Source organism: Canis aureus, chromosome 6 (genome assembly GCF_053574225.1).
Source record: "Canis aureus isolate CA01 chromosome 6, VMU_Caureus_v.1.0, whole genome shotgun sequence".
NCBI lineage: Eukaryota > Metazoa > Chordata > Mammalia > Carnivora > Canidae > Canis > Canis aureus.
In genome coordinates, this window is record NC_135616.1 from 41,324,209 (window position 1) to 41,346,630 (window position 22,422).

Here is a 22,422-nt window from a genome sequence, read left to right on the forward strand (position 1 = left end):
CTTTCTGTCCAGAGCACATGGGCCACAGGACATAGGGAGCCACCTGTCAACCCAGAAGGACTTTTTGAGCCTTATGTGAGTAGGAGAGAAACAACCACTATACCAGCATTGACAGAAGGGAAACAATTGTGCAAGCGTCTCAATTTCTGTGTACATTTCCATAATGATACCTTTCACTGGAGGAAAAGGCTGAATCAAGCAGTTGACTATTTTTCTAGCTACTGACTTGTCCTTTAACGTCTTCCAAGACCCTTGGTAGGTGAGAGCTCCACATGTTGTATGTCACAGCAGGGAAGTATGGTAAGACAAGGAAAAAGCATATGAAAATATTAGTGATCCAGAGAGTAAAGAGTGATTTAAGAAAACACATGGCATTTGGTATTAAGGGCAATTCATGAATTTGTCAATTATTTTCCCATATAATGTGTTGGACACATCAATAGCCCCTTCAGCTGTCATTTCCTGGCTCTGACACCTATTCTCTGCCATCCTGAACATACCACCCAGATTCCCCACCAAGACAATAATCCACATCCATCACGTGGGTCTTACTTACCCTTCCGCACTGCTTGACCACTGACTCTGGCCAGACAGTGGCCAGTGGCCGCCTCCGCTGGGATCCTACCTTATAACCCAGAGGTCAAAGCCAAGGCCATGAAAGAATACAGGCTGTGCAATAATTAGCATTACCATTTGCAAATTTGCATATAGTTTGCATACGTTTGCATAAACAGTAGATGGAGGCATTTTGCTCCGGGAAACATACTCCAAGTACCTTTTTCTGTTTCTTGTCCTTTTCATTTGGTCTCCCCCGCCCCACCCCACTCTGTGGCCTCTGCTGCTCCTGTGAGCACAGATGCTATTCATCTTCAGTGGGAAACACCGGGAATGGCGGTCCAGGGTAGGTATTGGAGGCCAGGAAATACGGACTGTGAGTTTTTAGGTGTTATAGCCTAATGGTCATTTGTCTTGCAGCCTAATGGTCTTCGGCTCCATGAGCAGTTGCACAAGGGCCTAGCTTGGAATGTGTATATTTACTACATTTACTACTTCTATGAGATTTGTAAAATCACGTGTAACTCTGTATTGTGTTGACCATCGACTTAGCAGGTCCCTAACTGAGGCTTCTCCTACCCTAACCCTTGGTGTGCGTCTGTGTCCGCTGCCCTCCTTGGGGTCTGCTCCCTGCCAGTTCTGGACCCTTCCACGAGAGAGGTGGTGGTGCACACAGGCTTCTGCTGCCTAGATGCCGCTCCTGCCCTGATTATTGTGTGGCCCTGGGTGTGACACTTAACTTGAGAGTGGTGAGAATGCACAGCTGCATGATATTCAGTGAGAGGATGCATGTGTGTGCAGCTCAGCACGGTACACGCTGCTGCTCGCGTCCTGGCCCTCAGGGGCTGCTGGCAGTGCTGGGTGACAATCCCACACACACTCGGTGCCGAGGCAGGTGAGGCGGCCAGTGGCCTGCCCCCAGCTGCTCCCCTCTCTCTCTTGCTCTGGTTCTCCTGCTAAGTCCGAGCCGGTTGCAGGGATGTGCGGAGGGTTCGTGGGTCTGTTAGCGCCACCACCTTCTGGGAACCGTACCTTCCAAGAAATTTCTTGGAACTTGTCCCCTAAACACCCAGAATGTGCTGTATCTCCGCTGCTGATTGTTGTTAAACCACCTCCTCAGCTTTCTCGGGAGGAAGGAAGGGATTTTCAAAGTGGATCCATTTTTAGCTCTCTAATTATCAGAAAATGTGTTCTTTGGCTAATTTTCTGAACTGTAGGATTCTGATGTTGACATTGTTGCATGTGATTCATTTTCCGTGGCAAGAGCCACTTCATGTGCCGCTCTCCTGCTGGAGCAGGATGTGGGCCCCATGGGTCACTGGCCCTGCGGGTCACTGTGGAGGATGGTCAGGGGCCCCCTGAGAGGAGATGGACCCGACGAGGGGCCCTGGCTGCATCCCGGACTTTAGGAAATTGTTGGAGAAGAGGAGCTTTGGGAGAGCCCCAGGCTGGTGTGAGTGTGAGAAGGAGCCTGCTTTGGGGGAGAGGCATCATCAGACCCTGGATGTGGTCATCCCTGGGGACCATGACATGTCACTTCTAGACCAAGTCATTGAACAAAGTCTGTGACAGTCTTGCATTGGCTGAGCCTGCCTGAGGGGAGGACTCCGTTGCACAGTTTGGGAGAAGCATCTGTGCTTCCATCTTGTGCCCTGAAGCCCACAAGTGTCTTCAGACCCACTGTGGATTTCTGACACCTGTGGCTCTAAGGACCTCTGGTGGACAGTTTTCACTCCCTCCATTGAGCAGTCACCCTGGAATGTGAAGGAGGAGGATGAGGGGGTTGGGGTGTTGGGGGTGTTGAGTTTGTGGGGGAGATATAACCAGGCTGGGGGGAGGGACAGGCGTGCCAGGTTTTAATCTGGAAAGAACAGTGTGGCAATAAGGCCACATGTGTGACCACTAATGACCACCTACACCCTCCCCGTTGATGCTTAACTGAACCACACCTGTGGAGTGCGGGGTTGGGGTATGCGTCACAGTGCGAAATACCCACTGTATGGTGTGAAACGCGGGTCCCCTTCAGAAGTTCCAGCAGTCCTGCCGGTTTGGAGGAGGTGGGGATGGCCAGGACCCTTGTACAGTGCAGATCCTGTTGGTCATGTCCCTGAAGCCAGCCCTGCCTGTGTCCATGCCCTTGCCAGGTGATGGTGCAGGTCCCTTCCTCCACACTCACGTCGGGCTCTGGCATTTGAATGTGGGCAGGTGTGCGAGTGTGCTGAGGCCTTCAGAGTTCTGGGTGTTCTTGCTGTCTTGCACTTCTAACATCACCACAGCCAACGCACTGGTGTGAGGGGCATGGAGGATCCGGTGACCCCCAGCCAACCTTGAGATGCATGAGCAAGCATAAATGATCATCATTTTCAGGCACTGAATTTTGGAATGACTTGTTATGCAGCATTATTACGGCAATGGCTCACTGATACTGCAAGCGTGTGCTACTTATGTAAGAGGGACAATCTTTTTTTAAAAAGCGATTGTGTCCTCTCTACACATCAGCTGTTTGCTGACTCTACAAATTTATAAATAGATAGTTTCAAACTCTGTCCCAATTTCTGTGACCTCAGAGGAGGCTACTAAATGCATTAATGTACCAGAACCGAGAGAAAGACCCACGTCGCTTTGGATCAAATGTTTGTCATGCATCACCTGCTGGGAAGGATAGTGAAGACAGTGGTTTCCTCTGATTCCCTGCGCTCCCTGCTGTGGGTGCGGTCCTTCCTGCAGGGCTCTGGAGGGAGCAGCGAATTTTAATTGCGACACATAACACAGTGAAAAGGGACACGTAAACTTAGTGGCAGTTGTGTGCAATGCTGTAGAGACACCATCCTTGACTCAGAAATTTTCCAAATCAGAGTTCTGTGTTGGCTGGTGGATTTCTGAAGTATGCTGAGGATCAGAGCCACTTCTGTTTCCTGAGTGACCGCTGTTGCCTGTAAAAGAACGAACCCTCCCAACAACCCTACAAGGTGATCATGATCGAAAATCCCACCTGGTAGACGAGGAAGTCAGGGCATAGAGAGGTTTACCTCCTACCGGGGTCTCATGTTTCTTGAATCCATAGAGCTAGGGTCTGAAGACAAGTCAGACCAGAGTCCATATTTTTCATTACAGAATAGGGGAAATTGTTGGTTCTCTGGAACATGCTCCTTGCGGACCACCACTCAGGTAACATCGCTATCTAAAGGGAAGATACGAGCCTCCAAAGCCACAGGGGCCACAGGGACCATCACGTTGCTGGCTCGCCACGATGGGGCCCAGTGGATTCCTCCAAGGCTCTTTCCTATTTTCATTTACCTTCTTGGGAAGATAGTTCACCCCAGAGGGAATGTTTCAAGAGAAGTAAAAATATCCTAGAACAACACTTGCAACTAGTTCAGAAAGTGTGTCTCATGTATAATGTATTTTCATTCTCTTTCTGTGGCCAACTCCTTATTAGTCAGAGGGAAAGATGGAATGCTTTACTCACTGTGTGAACGGTGGTGCTGAACCAGAAGCCGGGCGGTTGGTGGCAGGAGGCCTGTCCCCACTTCACTCCCCCACAAGGCCACAGCCGGACCAGCAGATGACCCTACAACAGCCCTGGCTCATTAGGCCCATAGCTGGTTGGCCTGTCCTTAATGGTTCTTTATTCCATGGTAACAGAGGATCAAGCAAGTTTACAGCAAGTGCAGTTTCTATTTCTGATGGATCCATGCATCCCCTGGTTGGCTCCCCCCATGCTGGCTGGGCTTACAGGGAGAAGGGAGTGTTCTTCTGCTCTTGCCTGGACTGGCCATCCACAGACTGTGTCTGGCCATCTGCAGACTATTAGCCCATGTGGGACAGCCTCCGCTGGGGTGGTTGGTCCTGCTTCCTGCCTCGTCCTCCAGTGATGAACCTGGGCTCTTCTCGCAGTGTCACAGAGAAGCCAGGGCACAAGTGGGAATGCACATGTGCTTTTTCACACTTTGGTTTGCATCAGATCTGCTAGTGTCCTGTTGGCTGAAACGACTCACATGGGCGAGCCCAGGGTGTTGATTCGAAAGTGCCTCAGGAGTTTCCCAGGTGTGAGAAGAGGCTGGGGAGGGCCCGAAGAGGGAGGTGGGCCACTCCAGGTTGGTGGGTGGCAGGTGTTGTAAGCAAGGGAATGTACTTATGAGGCTTCTCTTGGGCAGCCACAGATGAGCGGATCTCCGCACCCACCCACCAAGTCTTAGACATTTATAAAGAGGTCACATGTACTGTTCACATGGTCCTAGTGCCACATCACTGTCTGAACGCTCTCCTGGGGGCAGCTCCCAGAGCAGGCAAGGCAAGTAGGACCAATAGTCCAAGGACAGGGTGGGGGTGATGAGCCTCTGATCACCAGGGTCCACCTCATGGGTCAGCCATTGACCATGTCCTCTCAACGACCTCCCCCAATACAGGGTAGAAATGGGAGGGATGACAGAGTTATAGGGAAAGATGTAGATGTAGTGAGGCCATCGGTGGCATCATAGTTGCTGTCAATCTACCACATATCTGTAGGAAGGGAATTAAGACTCAGGGGTTAGGACAATGAGACACCACCTCACTCCTGTTAGAATAACCAGCATCAAAAAGACAAAGGATGACAAGTGTTGGTGAGGGTAAACAGGAAAGGGAACCCTCGTGTCTGGTTGGTGAGAATGCCAACTGGTGCAGTCACTCTGGAAAACAGCATGGCAGAGCCTCAAAAGTTAAAAGTAAAAATACTGTGTGATCCAGCAATTCTATTTCAGGTTATGAATCTGAAGGAGATGAGAAGACGAAGTCAGAGATACACCTGCACCCCTGTGCTCATAGCGGCATTATTTACAACTGCTAAGATAGGGAGACAGTCCAAGTGTCCCTCGATGGATGAATGGATGCATGGATAGAGAAGATCAGTATGTGACCAGGAGATGACATGCTAAAACTAGAATGGACCTTAGAGGTCATCTGGCCAGACTCCTCATTTTTAGATGGGGAAACTGAGACCTGAAGGTGTAGTGGTGAAATGACCTGAGAACCATCTCAGACACCCCCTTGAGAGTCCGAGATCACTGAGGTTGGGCAGCATGGGACCCGGCTATGAGCTCTCTGAGGCAGGGGCCACACCTTGCTTGCTCACCCGCTGCGGGGCTGAGCTCCGGGTGCTGGGAATGGCAGATGCCTACCGCATGACAGTGGCCGTTTCACCGTGAGTAGCATGCACTACGCGTGAGTTGTCTTTCCCTCCAGTTTCAACCTCTCTCCCACTTGGCATCCGATAGGCCTGGGAATGAGGCTGCCCACCTTCATATTCTGCAGTTCCTGGTGAGAGTTGTGGAAAGGATCCTTGGTTATTTCAAAATCAGCCCTTCTCCAGTGAAAAGTGGTCTTTCTATGGAGATGCGGGGGAGGTGGGCAGTAAGCACTGCTGTCTGCAGTGGGCTCTCAGGTGTGGGGAGCGTTCCACCGCATTCCTGCAGTAAAGCCTCTGCATGTTCTTCCCGTCAGTTCTTCCTGCCACGACAGCTGTACAGAGGTCTCAGCTTACTTCCATCAGAGGGGCGGCCTCATTAGGTGCCTCGGGTCTTCAAGGACATCTTCACAGTTCCGTTTGCGGGCAGCCATGTACAGAAATTTGCACTAGATCGGTGCTGTGAACCTGAATCCTGCATGTTTCGAGGCAGGGGTGGCCTGTCTTCTTAGTGAGTCCACCTCCTCATCCAGGGAGTCACAGAGATGGGGGTCCCCGCGGGAGAACCCATGCATGCAGATCCACCGGGGCTGGGCTCAGGCTCTTCCTCAGAACCAGAGAGGCTTCCTCGCCATCCAGGGTTTGGCCCACTCTTCCTGGAACAGCTTTTCCCCATCCTGGAAGAGGGCGCAACTGCTGCATTGGTTTTGCTCCTTCACGGGAAGCTCAGCACCCTCACACTTCTGCTCAGCCAGTTCACGGAAGAAGTGACCCATGCCGTCCGAGCCACATCTCCTGGAGGAACAGGAAGCCCAGACAGGAGGCCCACAGGTGTGTGTAGACCAGGCAGTTGACAGTGGCCTCCAGCTCCATGGAATGATGCATCTCAAAGCTCATGGTTGATGATAGTAAGGAGCTGAGCTCAAAATAGGGTGTTGGCTGGTCCTGGAGACACATGGTGGACAGAAGATGGCCCTGAAGGTTACAGCTGGAAAAAAGCTTGGAGGCTGGTGCCCCTGGGTCCGCTCCATCCAAACACTGTTGAAACAAGGGACAGATCTGCGGGACCATTGAGCCCCTGCTTGGGAGGGTCCAGTTATCTGTTACTGGAAAATACCCTATGTGGGCGTCTTGTGGGTGGCCACACCGGAGGAATCCTGTGAGGAATATCTGGTTATGTGAGTGGTTGGCGAGGGTCCGGGTGATTCACAAGCAGCTCTTGCATGGCTCCCCAGGGTCTGGAGAATGGTGTCTGTTGTGGGAGAGGGAAAGAGAGAGGGCTTTGAGCCAGAAGGGCCAGCAGCCCTGGGCATGAGGAGTAGCCCCAGCCCACCATGTCCCGACTGCATGGAGGGAGCATTTTCCCGCTCCAGAGTGAGGAAGACTGGTTCCACTCCACAGAGGAAGTTCAGGGACGCTTGTGGAGGTGGAGAGAGAGACCCTGAAACCGTCAGGGACCTTGGGCCGCATCACTGAGAGGGATCCCTAACCTTGGCTGTGCCTTGCATAACATTTGGAGAGGTTAGTGAAAACATGGATTCCTGAATGCCCACCCCCGGGGATGATTAGTTTTAGGTGTCAACTTGGCTAGGCCCCATTATGCTAGGCATGTGGTCAGACATTATGCCAAGTGTTTCTGTGAGGGTGTTTTTGGATGAGATTAATATTTAGATTGCTGAATAAAGCAGAGTGGTTGCCCTCCATAATGAGGGTGGGCCTCATCCAATCAGTTGAAGGCCTCCATAGAACAAAAACTGACCTCCCCAAGCAAGAGGGAATCCCACAGCAGATGGCCTTCAGACTTCAACTGCAACATTGGGCCTCCCTAGACCACCCTGCAGTCCCTTAAAATCTCCATATAAGTACATGTATACATGTGATACAAGTAGCCATGTTGTGATGAGGGTGTGGGCAGCAGACTAGGCTCACACACAAACATATGCACACAGCATACACAGTCACAGACACATGCACACACCACACATACTGACACAGTCATATACACACACACACTACACACAGCATGTATGCACACATCACACACATGCATACACATGCATGTATGTACACAGATGCATGTACACATTCACATACATTTATACACCACTCATGCACATGCACACACTATACACTCACACATACATGCACACATGCATACATGCACACACCACACAACACTCCGTGTACTTACACACATGTATGCATGTACACAAATGCACACGTGCACACAGCCACATACACATGCACACATTACACAATGCACACAGCATGTGCACACACAGTCACATGCACCACGTACATGCACACACATGCATATACCATTCACACACTACACATACACATGTGTACACCACACACACTTTGTGTACTCACACACTCATAGGCATGCACACACACATGCATGCACACACTCAAACACACATGCGCACCCTGTTGTCTGTTTCCCTGGAGGACCCTGACTAATGTACCCCCCATCCTGGAAATTGAGGCTCTGCGGGTCTGTGGAAGGGCCCTGGGACACTGTGAGTGGAGTCTCCAGTGAGGTGGGTAAAGTGATGGCCTCCAGCAGACGGTACATTCCCTGCTCAAGGGCACCCAGCACCTGGGTCTGGCTCCAGAGCCCACACTTGCTCCCTTTCCCTCCTGCTGTTTCCATTTGCTTCCATCTGTGGGAGCCGGGAACCTTCTGTAGCTTCTTGCTGTACACGTGGAGCCTGTCTTTGCAGGCCACCGACCAAGAGTGAAGAGTGCTTGGCTTCCCTTGTGGCCTCCACAGAGCGTGAGCCAGAGAAGGAGGCCAGTCCCCTCACTGCATTTCTCGTCCCACCTTCTGAGCAGATTTATGGACTTGGTAGTTTTGTTACCAGAAGTTATCAAATCTGGGTGTTCTGACAGAGATTATCTGCTTTTCTAGAGTGCCTTTCTCCTCTCCTGAGGGTAAAAAGGAAGTCCAGGTGTTGAAGGTGTGGGAGCCAGGAGGGACACAGGGAACTCACTGTTGGAAAGCCCATCCAGAACGAGATCTGGTGGGGAAGAGAACTCTGCCCCAAGGCCTCATCGGGGCCCCACACTCCTGCCTGGTCCCTGTGGTCTGCAAAGGTGTCAGCTCACGATGTCCCTTCAGGCCTCAGGGTGGAGGGGGAGGAGGGAAAGGGCCATTTCTCCAGGGCATATGACTCAGAAGGAGCACACTCCTCCTCCACTTAACTCACTGGCCAGATCTTAGGCAAATGGACACAGCTAGTCTTATTATGGGGTGGGGGGAGCTGTGTACTCAGCCAAAGATCAGGGGTTTTGTTCCAAAGAGAAGAGAAAGTGAACATGGGGGAGGGGGGATGGGGCAGATCTTGGCCTCCAGGAGCTGCCAGCACAGGGCACACGGCCACTGCTGTGCCCTGCATGCCCTTCCAGGTGGAGAGGAGGGTCGGGTGGGGAGGGACTGGGCATCAGAGGCTGGGGTGGTGTTTGGTGCTAACCCAGAGAAACCTGGGCATCATGGCTGGACAGGGAAACCAAGGCATCCTGGACGTTGGCTTGGTAGGTTCCAAAGAACACTGATTCATTCATTTGGCTGGCATTCACTTAGCACCTCCTGGGTACGCAGCTATCATGTGCCGCCAGGGATGTGTGTGTGTGTATGTGTGTGTGTGTGAGCAAGCGGTGGAGACATGCTCAGTGCAACTAAAAGGGATCTTGCTTTTTTCCTGAATTCCTGCCTCAGAGTCTCTCAAAGCCCCAGCCACATGATACTTTAAAGTTACTTGTATGCACATCTTACACATTTGTATTTTTGAAGGGATCATGCCCTCGTAATTTGTATACCCATCACATTGCCTAGCATGGTGTCAGCTTTATGTTAATTAGCTAAATGGATTAGGGAATGGGAGCCTGGCGGCCACATAATAACTTGTGGCAAAATTCTCCCAGCCGAGGGTGGGATTAAGGCAAGTGATGTGAGCAGGGAGAGACCGGTGGCAGGTGTGATGAGAGCATCGCTGCCCGGTGGGTGAGTGCCGTGGCAGATGGGGTTCCAGCACCCGCTCACCTGGCTGCACATCGGCATCACCTGGGGAGCTCGCAAAGTGCTGCTCCTGGTCCCCACCCCCAGATATTCCATCTTGTTGGTGTGGGATGCGGCCTGGGCATCGGCATTTGGAGAGCCCCCCAGGGCTGCGGGTTGAAGAGTTGGAGGTTAAGCCTGGCTCTGGCAAAGCAGGCGGGAAGTGTTTCCATTTTCACAGCCCCGAGGCTGTGATTTAGAGGCCGTGATTCTCTAAATGGTGCCAGAGTAAAAGCAGTAATTGCCGGCAGGTGCCCGACCCAACAAGTCTGTGCCTAACTCCCTACTTCCGAGGAGGGGGTCAACGTGGTGGGAGGACCCTGCACGGAATCTGCAGACAGCGTGTTTTTCCTGGTGTGGCTTTGCTTCCAGAAGCTTCCTTTCCCACAGTGTGATGAGGACCAAAACCTTCTGTTCCCAGCGCCCACACCCCACCCACCCCCATGCTCATCCTTCCAAATATTCATCCTTGCCCTTTGCCCAACTGCTGAAAAAGCAAGAAACATTTCTGGGTCATGTTTCTAGGCCACAAAATGTGCCAGTATCACCAAATTCTCATGGGCTCTTGTTCCCTAGAGCGCTGCCTCATCTCTTCCTCTCCCTAAAGTTAATTCCCGACACCAGCTGTATTGACAGAGAGACCCCCAGAAGCTGCCAGCACAGGTGAGCACCTGTGGGGCTCCTGGCTGGCGCTGGACCGATTCCGTGCCCAGATGTATCTCCTCCGATGGCTAGCTGTGCTGCTGCACCATCACGCTGGCTCCATTTGCCACTTATGTGGGATTTGTTATTCTTTACGCAATTTGGGGTATTGGTCCTCCTCCAGCACAGAGTTTCACTGGCTCTGATCCCTAAGCTGTCTCCATGGCACAGACAATTACAAAACACATGGAGTTTTGTTTCATTCGGATAAGACTAGGCAGTAGTTGGGGAAATGCACTGAATGGGTTCAATGTGCTATACAAATGCAAAGTGCCATTATTCTAAGGGGACAGAAGAACCATCCCGTCCCCTTTCTCTATCTGCCAACCGGTCTGAGCGATGATGAAATTCTGGAGCACAATGGTCACGGATTATAGCACAGGGAGGTGGGCGGGGAGCACGTGGCGACAACAACTCTGCTATTGTGGCCTTTCTGTGGTGACATCACTGCTGTCAGCTCTCAAGGCGTCCCCTGGTGTCCTGGGGGGAGGCAAATAAAGGAGCCACTTGGCTGGGCTCCTGCCCTTGGGGACCTGTTCAGATTATATCAGCAGGATGGACTGTCTGTCTCTTTTGAGGGCCATGTCAGCCTCCCTGGGCGAGTTAGACTTCCACATGTGCCGCCATGCTATCAGATGCTTTCTCGATAGTGGTGATGCCAACTGCTATGTGGACGTTGGGTTGTTTGTTGTTATTGATAAAGTATCTCAAGCACAGACAGTCAGGACTTAAGAAGAAGACAGTATGGGGGGAAGAGGAAAGTCAGAGGTGCGACACTCTGTCACACCTGGTTTCCCCCGGGAGACCTTGCGGTGGGTGTGGGCAGGTCTGGGTGCTTGACTCCTTGCTCGGCCCTCACCCTGCAAGCAGCGTGTAGTCGGGAGAGCTTTGCTGGCGGCCTCGGGGTTCCTCCCTCATCCCTGTCCCTGGGGTGGCCATTGGGGCATCCCTGGGCTCTGACTCCCAGAGTCCTGCCTTCCAGAAGTCCTTATGTTTCCCACACCTTTGTGGTTCTCAGAGGCACCCAGATGCCACCCTGGGACACCCCGGCATTTATCCCTGCACCTGCGGGCCCCACCCTCCTCTGGTCTGATGACTGCCATCTCAGCTGGTTCTTGGCCTACAAGTCACATGCAGACTAAGAGCGTTGGACCAAAGGCATCATCCCAATTTCAAGAGACTGTTGTGGGTGGGTTAGCCTGAAGGAAGGCATGGTGCCCTCTGCCTGCGTGGGTTTACTGGGCCTGGCACATCAGGGTGGCTTAAACACCAGAAATTCATCTCCTCATGGTTCTGGAGGCTGGGAGTCCAAGATTATTGTAGGTGGGTTGGTTCCTTCTGAGGTCACGCCTTGGCTTACAGACGGCTGCCTTCCCAGGTGTCGTCCCTCTGTCCGTTTTTGTCCTCTTACAAAGACTCGTGACCCTATTTACCTTAAGTACTGCCTTAAACACCCTCTCTCCAAATACAGTTACATTCTGAGGTGCTGGGGGTTGGGACTCCAACATACGACTTCTATGGGGATGGGATCCATGTGCCAGAGAAGAGCTTTAATGGAAATGACATCCACGTGCTGAGGAGGAAGGATGGCCTTCCCTTGGTGAGTAACGGAGTGAGTAGTGAGGGCCTGGGTTCAGACTTCACTGGCGGTGTCCTGTCATCCACGGGAGTAGTCCGTGATAGCAAGGGCAAGATGTTGCTCCTTTCTGTGGGATTTGTTGCATGTTTATCTGAGCAAAGCCTGTGAAGATTGCCCCATCATTCTCAAGGGGAGGCAGTCCACACGGTAGGGACGGGAGCTGCCGGCCCAGAGCAGCGTGCAGAGCCAGCTGCCCTACCGAGCGCCCACAGCTGAGTCCCAGTCATGCGTCACGCTAACCAGCTCCGGCTCCTGTCTCCCCGGCTGGCCCGGGTCAGCACCATGCCGTGTCTGTGATGTGCGCTCTCACAGAAGTGCTGCTTGCTGAAGTCATGTACTTATTCTTTTTTTTTTTTTTTTTAAGATTTTTTATTCATGACAGACACAGAGAGAGAAAGGCAGAGACACAGGCAGAGGAAGAAGCAGGCTTCATACAGGGAGCCCGATGCGAGACTCGATCCTGAGACCAAGGATCACACCCTGAGCCAGGGGCAGGCACCCAACCGCTGAGCCATCCAGGTGTCCCTACTTACTCTATTTAATTTATAGAACATGCTCTCCCAGGAGATCCCTGGCACTTCCCTGTCCCGAAATTGTAACTTGGTAGCAGAACAGCATGGCCCATTCTGGGGCTGGTGGAATAAGGAGCACGGCCCATGCGTGGTGCTCGCTGTGCACATGGGGCCGGAAGAGGGGCTTGGGTCCTTTCTCTGTGCTGGAGGGCCACACCTGCTTAGGCGTCGAAGCCTGGTCCCTAGAGGCAGAAGGAAAGTTTCCTCTGGGACCACGACACATGCTATTACCATGTGCGGCCGAGAACATGCCAGCTGTCGTGTGAAGTGCTCAACTGGACCATCTCACTTAACGTCCCCTCTGATGTGGCATTAATGTGATGCAGGTGTCCCCATGGTCCCCCCTCACTGAAAGGATCATGAGGGCAGCCAGCCAGGAACCCAAGCGGGTCCCAGTTTTGGTGGTCCTTTCCCAGAGCGCGCTCTTTGGTTTTTCTTTGTTTGTTTTGATTGTAAATGTAGCATGTCCTCATTTTCACTAGGAAATGATGCTAAGTTAATATGAAGGAAGTATTAACAAACTGCCAACCCTCCTCCATCCCTAACCCTCTGACCTGACGGCAGCAGCTGGGGCCTGCGTCCCTGCACTCACGTGTCCGTGCTCTTTCAATCACAAGTGTGTGTGCATACACACCCATACACACACTCTCTCTCAGAGTCGTCTTCTTTGTTGTTTTTCCCAATAATGGGAAAATTGGTTTTTTTGTGCCTTGTTCTTCCCCACACACTGGATGTGATGGACCATTCTCTAGGTCACCACTACAGATCTAACCCTCTTAAAAATGGAAACGAGTTTGCACAAACAGCCATTATATGCCGTACTACATGCCATCTGTCCATCATACCCTTGTCCATGGACACTCTGTTTTTAGTTTTGTTCATTTGGCCTCAACCATAGCCCCGCCGTGAGCTCCTTCGTGAGTTTCTACCCCTTTTAAAATTGTTGGGTTGGGGGATCCCTGGGTGGCTCAGCAGTTTAGCGCCTGCCTTCGGCCCAGGGTGCGATCCTGGAGACCCGGGATCAAGTCCCACGTCGGGCTCCCTGCATGGAGCCTGCTTCTCCCTCTGCCTGTGTCTCTGCCTCTCTCTCTCTCTCTGTGTGTGTGACTATCATAAATAAATAAATAAATAATTAAAATCTTAAAAAAAAAACAAAAAACTTCAGGTTGAAGAGTGTGTGAACTTGTACTTTAAATGGAATTACCAACAGGTTGAAGCAACGTGTGAGCAATGTGGGCTGCCCGCACTGGCACGAGAGGGTGCGTCGCCGTCACCAGCAGTTCCCGGGGAGCCCATGGGCTGACCTACTGTCCGCAGCCCCAGCAGGACACTGTTTGTTGATCAATTTCCCAGTCCTGGCAGCACATTCACATTTCCCCAGGAGCTTTTAAAATCTGGATACAGGGGCCTCACACGAAGTCTCCCTTAACTAGTCCAGGGGACACGGACAATGGTGTTTTCAAAAGCCCCCTGGTGACTGTGATGGTCTCCAGGGTGGAGAGCTCCTGGGAAACCCTGCAGACACTAGCCCCTACCCCCCTTCCTGGGTCTCCCGTGGATGGGCAGTGGGGACTCTGCTGGAGGCTCCGGGTGGTCTCCTTCGGCCAGCCGCCCCTTACTCCCTGCAGGACTATCCCAGTCCCGCAGAGCACATGGCTGGTCAGAGCTGACTTTGGCCATTGCACAAAGCCCCCTGATGGCTTTCAGAGCCTCTAGGACCCTGTAAGACAGGCACTGCTCTTGAGAGGACCTTCTCACCCAGGGTGGTTGGGAGTGCTCTTTCCGGGAGAGAAGAGGGTGTCCACACACCCCTAGTTCATGACCAGAGACACATGCAAGTTCCAGTGATGTCCTCCTGCGCAGGGGTCATGTTGTTTATGTCACGCAACATGCAGACCACAAGTTCCTCCACGTGGCACCCACCCCGTGTCTTCACCCTGTGAGCTACTGTGATGCACATGGTCCCAGGGGAGACGCACCCCCACGCTGAGGTGTAGAGGCCACATGGAGAGTCCGCTGCCCTGGAGCTTTGGTCCCTTCCATGGCACGATGGTACCCTGCTGTTTGCTGCCGTCCCGCGTGCGCCTTGAGTGAAAACAGTTAGAACACATCAGTGGCTGGTGTGGGAAGCCTGCAGGCCAGCAGGGACTCGGGTGTTCTACGAGTGTGTGCACACGTGTAAGTGCACCCATGCGCGGTGCGGTGGAGGAGGTGTGTAGACGCTCACCTTGTCCTGCTTCACACTGCTGGGTGCTGCGTGTGGACCCTGCTCACGGCTGGTGGGAGGGCTGGCGGGGTCCTGCAGAACCACAACATAGTTCACCTGCATAAAAATACCAGGAATGTTTATGCTTCGTGAAAAAAGATGAGCTTATGTCTTTCAAGAAACAAATTGTGTCAGAAACTCTATCCTTAGCTCAAGGAGCCAGCCTGGCCAGTGAGACTCCTACCCCCCCCCCCCCCCACCCCCAAGACGACGGCAGGAGGTGGGGAGCTGGCTGTGGTCCCGGCCTGGCCCACGTAATTATTAACTGTGAGCGCTAACACTCGCAAAGTGCTCTTCAGGACACTGGTTTTTAACCTTGGCTGCACATTGGAATCTCCTGGGGGAATTTTAGGAACTGTTGTCTGATCCCCAGAGATTCTGACTTAATTGGTTCAGAATAAATCCTGGCTGTCTGGAGTTTTAAAACTTCCCTGGGGTGATTCTAATGTTTAGCCTTTTGGTAAACAGGCTTCATTGTTCAGGTTTACTAATGCATTTCAGCCACGTTGGTGGCCTGGCCTCGGGGGCTTTGCTGGGCTGGTGGCCGCCCCTCCTTGGCCCTGCCCTCCCCACCAGCATGGGGCTGTGTGGGGTGCATAGGCATCCAGTCATTAGTCCCGAACCTCTTCTGCTGGCCAGGAAGGGTAGGGTTTCAGAGGTCAGCTCCAACAAGAAACAGGACAGGGGTCTTGGCTGCTGCCTGCATTTTAGAGCCCCCCACCCCCTGGGGGTTTCAAGAAATGCCAAGGCTCTGGACCCAACCTCTGGGTTTCTAGTGCAGTGCTGAGGTTTGCATGGGAGCTTCACGTTTTTGTTGGGGGTGGGGGAAAGTCAAATATAAGGTAATATTGACCAAGCAGGATGACAACAAATGCCTGCACAGTCTTCCTTCACCAAGACCCATGTTGCTCCGTCTGTTCCTCTGTCCCCCACTGCGAAGAGCCCACACTCGTGCACGCACCAGGACCATTTGATTGCACGTGTTATGGTCTTTCACCCCAAAGGCATTCGCCATCACAACACAGTACATGGTCGTGTCCAGGACACTGATGACGACGTCTCATTATAATGCAGGGACATTTCCCCTGCTCCCTGCTTTATAGCTTGTTTTTTGCAAAAAAATTCCAGGATCCAGTTAAATACCACATCTCCCATTTGGTTGTCGCATTTCCTGCAGTCTCTTTCAGTCTAGAACAGTCTTTGTACTGTCTCAGGACAGTGACGGTTCCAAAGAATCCCTGAGTGGGGTGGTTGTTCAGGGTCCCCACGGTGTGTGAGGAGCCACAGCGGGGCTGAGAGGCCTGCATCGGGGACCCAGAGTCCTGCTTGCCGTGTGAATGTTCACATGCACACAGGATGCTGGCCCCGTTGCGTGCTCCTAGTGTCCCCAGTGTCCTCTGTTCTCCCAGAAGTGGCCCCGAGTGCTCGTGAGTAAGCGGGGCCCTGGTGCTGGGCTCCCTACCTCTATCCTGCTCTGCCTGGTGCCCTCCTGTCTCTGGTCCTATCTCAGGTCAGGGCCCCTCCCTGCCCCACTGGCTGGCTGCCCCTTCATGGGCTCCTTCCAATTCTGTCTCCTTCCAGCTCATTCTGGAATGTGTCTGGACCAGTTCCCCCTTTCCTGTGTACCTTCTGACTCTTGTCGCTACAACTCTGCCTTCCCTGTCTTCAGAAACATTGTCTTCCTTGTCCTACAAAGTGTCACTGACCTTGGTAACCCTTTGTTACCAACACATGTGGTGTTCTTTTATATGTCACCAGATTCTGGAAAGAGCCCCGCTCACCCCTACTCATCTGAGAATCTCCTGCGACGTGGCAGGTGCTCCTTTCATTCCATGGAAACTGGTATCTTGAAGGTCACCAGTGACGTCTCAAAGACCAAATCCAAAAGCCTGGTGTATTCACTCTCAGCCCCTTTGGCTTTCTGAAGCACTTCACTGCTGGTCATCTTTCCTTTCTGGTGCCCGGCAGGAGAGCACTTCAGTTTCCCTCTGTCCTGTGCACATGCTCCTCTCTCTGCCTTAATCCCCTTCTCCACCTTGAAGACTGGTGTCCATTTGGATCCTGCCCTTGACCTTGTCTTTTTCCTGTTCTGTATTAAGAGTTGCAGTCAGCAACCTGTAGTCATATATTTATTGCAAATTTGTTTTACTAGACCCATTTAATATTTTAAGCATCTGAAAAAATTCACACAAGAATGGATTTTCAGCTTGCTTTTGGGAAAAGATGTACAAAATCTGGCAATACTAGAACTCTTTCCTTCAAGATAGCCATCAGCTGGGGTTGGGAGGCAGGTGACCCTTCTGCTGGGAGGTGTGTTCCTCAGACCCCCTGCACCGTCCCCTCCTGCATCCCTGTGTGCTGTGCACATCTGAGCACGAGTCCACCTCCCTGGGGCTCACCTACCCCTGGACTGGGACTTCTGTTATCATTCATGTTGGAACAGCCCCCAAACTATGCCTTCTCCTAGCTCGCTCTCTCTGGAATTCCAGGCTAGCACTGATCATCTGCAGAGCACCTGTACCTGGTTCTACATCTTGTACCTCAAACTCAGTATTGGGGTCAGACGTGCTGAAGAACCAGTGCTTCACCTCTGTGGGCGTGAGCCAGTTGAGAACAGACACAAGAGTCTAGATGAGGGTTAAAATACAGTGTTACAGCTGGCCAGCTGCAGGGACAGTCATGGTGGGACTCCAGTACCTTCAAGTATGAGACAGAGAGAGACACAGAGACAGACACACACACAGAGAAAGTGCCGCAGAGGGGTGGGCTCTGGGCTCATGCTGGCACCGAGGTGGGCTTTAGGCCCTGACCTCATGCACCTGCCACATGCTTACAGGAGTGGGAAGAGAATGTGTGCCGTGTAGGGACAGGCAGAGCCTGGAGCAAGAGAAGCTAGGCCACAGGCTTCCTCCCTGATGTTTCCTCAACATGTGGAAGCAGCTAGTGGGAAGTCCTGTGTTACCAGTTAAAGCAGGAATCCCGAGAGGGATGTTGAAGGGTTCCTTCAGCCTGCCATAAACACGATGCCTTACAACCTACTCTTCCAGTTGACCGTGTTGGTTGATGGAGACACTGTCTTCCATGTCACTCAGGTTGGATAGCACACCTGTCCTCGTCTGTGGGTTCTGTTGCCCACGTGCTTCATGAATTACAACCCTCCTCCCCCAAGTCCCTTTCTTAAGGGCTCAGACTCTCTTCTTGTGCCTGGACTGTTGCGGTAGCTTACTAGCTGGGTTTCCTCCCCCGGGCCTTTGGTCTGTTTTCCAGTCCTCCTCCCAGTTTCACCGTGCATGTCATCGGAGTGATCTAAGCAAACCTTGATCAGGTAAGACCACCTTATCCCAAAACCTTCTCTGGGCCCCGGTGTTGGAGCATAAATCACTGATACTTAGCAGTGCTTCTAGGGCTGTCTATAGTTTCTTCCTCACCTTATGGAAGCCTACTTCCTTTCAAGCACTTATCTGTTCACCAGCATTTATTGAGTACCTACTATGTGCCAGGGATTGTGCCAAATGCTGTGAATAGAGATGTGTGAGACTGCCCTGGGATTTCCTTTCCTTTAAAAAAAATTAGTTATTTGAGAGAGCGAGCATGAATAGGGGTTGGGGCAGAGGCAGAGAGAGAAACAGACTCCCTGTTGAGCAGGGTGCCCAGTGCGGGACTCGATCTCAGGACCCTGAGACCATGACCTGAGCTGAAGATAGATCCCGAATGGACTGAGGCCCCCAGGCACCCCTATGATTTCCTTTCTTTGTGCCTTTTCTTACATGATTTTATCACCTAGAATGTTCTCTGTTGGCTAAAATATTATCTTTTGGTTCCAACTCAGATGTTTCTTCCATGAAGCTTCCTCTAATCCACTAAACAAGAAATATTCTCTGCCTTTTCCGCCCTCCTGGATTCCTTGCAGTTGGCCTGCAGAATGATGCCCAGTCTGTGTCTCCTCCCACCCAAGTGCCCTGAGGCACCTGTACAGTCCTGGTGCACAGGAGGCACTCAGCCAACGAGTGCTCATAACATTCCTGCATTTTCTCCAAAGCAGGAAATAAAACAAACCCAGAAAAAAGTGTTTAAAAACACGAGTGAATTACGCATGATCCTAGGTATTGCTAAATATAACTGTACAGAGACAAACATGTCATGATTAATTAACACGTTGGTGAGCCACCTACAATCCATTCTGAAATAAAGCCATGTCTAAAAATGTTAAATAATGTTCCTTCATCTCTTACTTTTCATTCCCACTGCAGCCGACTTTAGAGTTGTTTTTTTTAAATGATTATTTATTTATTTGAGAGAGAGAGAGAGAGAACGGGAGGGAGGGAGTTTCACGGGGGGAGAGACTCCCCACTGAGCAGAGCCCAACTGAGGCTCAATCCCACGACCCTCGATGTGTCTCTGGTTTTCAGATGCCACTTCTCTGAAGGCGCAGGGTTGACACCAGTATGGTGGGGAGACGTCCTGACTGCGGCGTGCTAGGGTGCAGCACTTCCTCGAGGAGCCTTATGGGGCTTAGTTACTGGGTTAAGATTTGTCAGCATTAACCTCAGTCGGGGCACAGCCAAGCACAACTGGAAGAATCTAAGAAATTTGGAACCAGGATAGAGCTTTCCAGAGTTTTCCAGGTGGTTGCCAGAGCAACTCGGGGATCAGATTCTGGGGGAACTAAAAACTTCTATTTTAAAAGTACCCAGTTGATCACCAGCCAGAAGCAAAACAACCAAACAATAAGGTACACATTGGAAATCCTTACAAAGATAAGCATTTTCTCAAAACTGGAAATCGTTCAAGCTATGAGGAATATTTTGACCCTGGAGTGTTGTCTCCAGCGCTGTGTTAACCAGCAGGACACACAGCCTCCTCTGTGGCGGAGGGTTTGGAACCAAATCACTGCCCAGCGGGCTTTCAGGATGTGTCAGCAGTTTTACCAAAAAGCCAAACAGAGCAGCACCGCGGGGAGTTGCGTGAGCGTCTGCCGATTGCGGCCTGGTCCGAGACGATTCTGGCGGCGGTGTTGGCATCCCTGCTCCCGCCGTGCCTCGCTTGCCTGCACCGCTGGCTGCTCGTGCTGTGTGCAGGTCTGGGGGCCGCAAAGCTGCTGGGATCAGAGGTCAGGGCTGCAGCCCCGCGGAGTCACCGAGGAGTAGGTTGGGATGCGGGCAACATAAATGCGTGGAGCTGGGCTTTCTGGAAGGAGAGGGGCAGAGCGGGAGCTGTTTGCTCCCTGCAATGACACCTGCCTGTGCTCACACCTCCTTCGTGCAACGTGTGACCTTCATGTCCTGTCATATCCGAGCAGCCTCCACGAGGCCTGGGCTCCACGAAGTCACAGCTGTGTCCAGACACCAGCTTGGGGGTTAGACGGGATGGCACCGTAGCCCCGTGGAGCTCTCCTGGAGTTCTCCATCAGAACAGCGTCACAAGAGCGCGTCCTTCTGACCCCCGCTCCTGAAAGTCACTGAGTTGCCTGGTTGTGACAAACTCCTCCTGTGGCCCCGAGGACAACGTGGAAGATTTGGGAGCAGGAGGAGGAGTGAGCTGACCCGGTTCCCGCCATCCGCAACGAGCCTATGCACACTGAGCGCCCTTGCTTCACAGGATGGTGACAGCTGTGAGGTGGCGGGAAGGGGCTGCACCCCCAGGCCAGGTGGGCCCCCACAGTGGCGGGAGGGCAGGAGCCCTGGTGCAGGCAGGTGGGTGGGTGGGGGCGGCCACAGGGCAGGGATGAGCTGCAGCGAGGGCATCCATGACACGTGTGGACTAGTGATTACTGGTGGCGACTCCGGGACACCTGACAGCACGGCCAACGAGACCCGGTGTCCCTAGCACCACTGCATGCCTGCAAGCCGATGGCCGGCGCTCAGTGTTTCTGCCGATCCCGAGCCCCGAGTCGGCCGGCGTGGGGAAGGAACCGGTGGGCCGGCGCATCGCCCTGTGCCTCTCGCCCCCGACCTCCCTGGCTCTGCCCTGCACCCCAAGCCGGCGGGCATTTTCTCCCCTAACCGCAGGGTTCGGCCGTCCTGTCTCTGACTTTCAGCCTCTGCCACCTCGGGCTCCCAGGCTCTTCCTTCTCTCCTCGTCCCAGTCCCTGCACGTAGGGGCCCGGCTGGACTTGGTTCTCCGCCTTCTGTGCTCAGCACCTCCCGCCAGGCGATCTGGGTTCCATCTGCCGTGTTTCCTCAGCCTCCGGGTCCCCACTGTGAGGACCGACCCCGCACCCCGCTGTCCCGTGGGCACCTCTGATGCTGCCCCCGCCGAGCCTGCGGTCCCCCCAGAACACCTGCTCGTCTGGTGCTCCCCCTCTGGCTCTCACGAGCCCACTGCTGCCTTCGGTGTCGAGCCCGCCAGCGCGGCTCTGTCCCTCCTGCGCACCCTGTCCTAGCCACCATGGACCCTCCAGAGAGGGAGCGAGGCCAGAAGATGACTCTGGGCAGCCGCCCCCAGGCCCCGGGCCCCGGGCCCCAGACCTCCGGCCACAGGTTTTGCAGTTCCTTGTGTCACGTTCTATCTTTCCCAGCACGTGTTTTCCACACCGGGATGCAAGCTTCATGCTGACCCCGTCCCCTGCCGGCACATGGACCCTGGCACAGCGAGTGTTGAGGGGATGAGTAAGCACCGTGGACGCACGTCCTGGGTCTGCTGCGGAGTCACGGAGGCCGTCCGTCTCCACTGCAGCTGAGGCTGGGGATGAGATCGCTCCAGGAACGGGGTTGATGGAGTTGGGGGAGATGCACAGAACACAAGGACTTTGTGATTTGGGTACAGTGAAGCATTTAAAGTAAATCGAACAGAACCACACCAGGTGGAGCAGGCGGGATCTTTGAGGAGGTGACCGTGGGTGGATTCACAGATGAGGAGGAGCCTGCCATGAAGAGGTCTGGGGAGGGACTCTCTGGTCAGGGGCCATGGCACATGCTAAGGCCCTGAGGTAGTGACAGGCAGGCTGGGTTTGAGGATCTGCAATGGGATGAGTATGGCTTGTGTGAGTGGGCAACGGGGTATAGGGCGAGGGGTCAGGAGGGCATGGAGGCTGGGTCCTGTAGGGCCTTAGAGGTCATTGTAAGGAGTCGGGTCTTGTTCTAGAAGCAACGGGGAGGCATGCAGGGTGGAGCAGAGAAGTAACATGACCTAATTTATATTTCAGAAAGATCTCTGTGGGTCCTGGTGAAAGTGGTCTGGGAGCCGAGGTCTGGGCCGAGGGAGGAGCCGGGCCAAGGGGGAGTCAGGCAGAGGGGGAGGGACTGAGGGGGGAGGGGCCAAGGGGGTCTGGGAAGACAGCTGGTCAGGAGGCCGCTGTAGTTCCTCTGACGGGTGGCAGAGGCTGGCTCTGGCCACGGTGTGTCCTGTTTCTGCGGCTGGGCCCTTGCCCATGGCTGCCTGCTGGGTTGTGTGCCTGCCTCAGTTTCCCCACTGCCCGTCGTTCAGGCTTGCTTACCCGCTAAGTGTTGTGCGCTTTCTGTTGTT

The 22,422-nt window shown here is 53.2% G+C and overlaps 1 protein-coding gene across 1 annotated transcript in view; it reads left to right on the forward strand.

Annotated features, from left to right (window-relative positions):
* Positions 1 to 22,422, forward strand: part of CNIH3 (cornichon family AMPA receptor auxiliary protein 3) — a 98,185-nt gene that overhangs the window by 50,744 nt on the left and 25,019 nt on the right. The window lies entirely within an intron of this gene.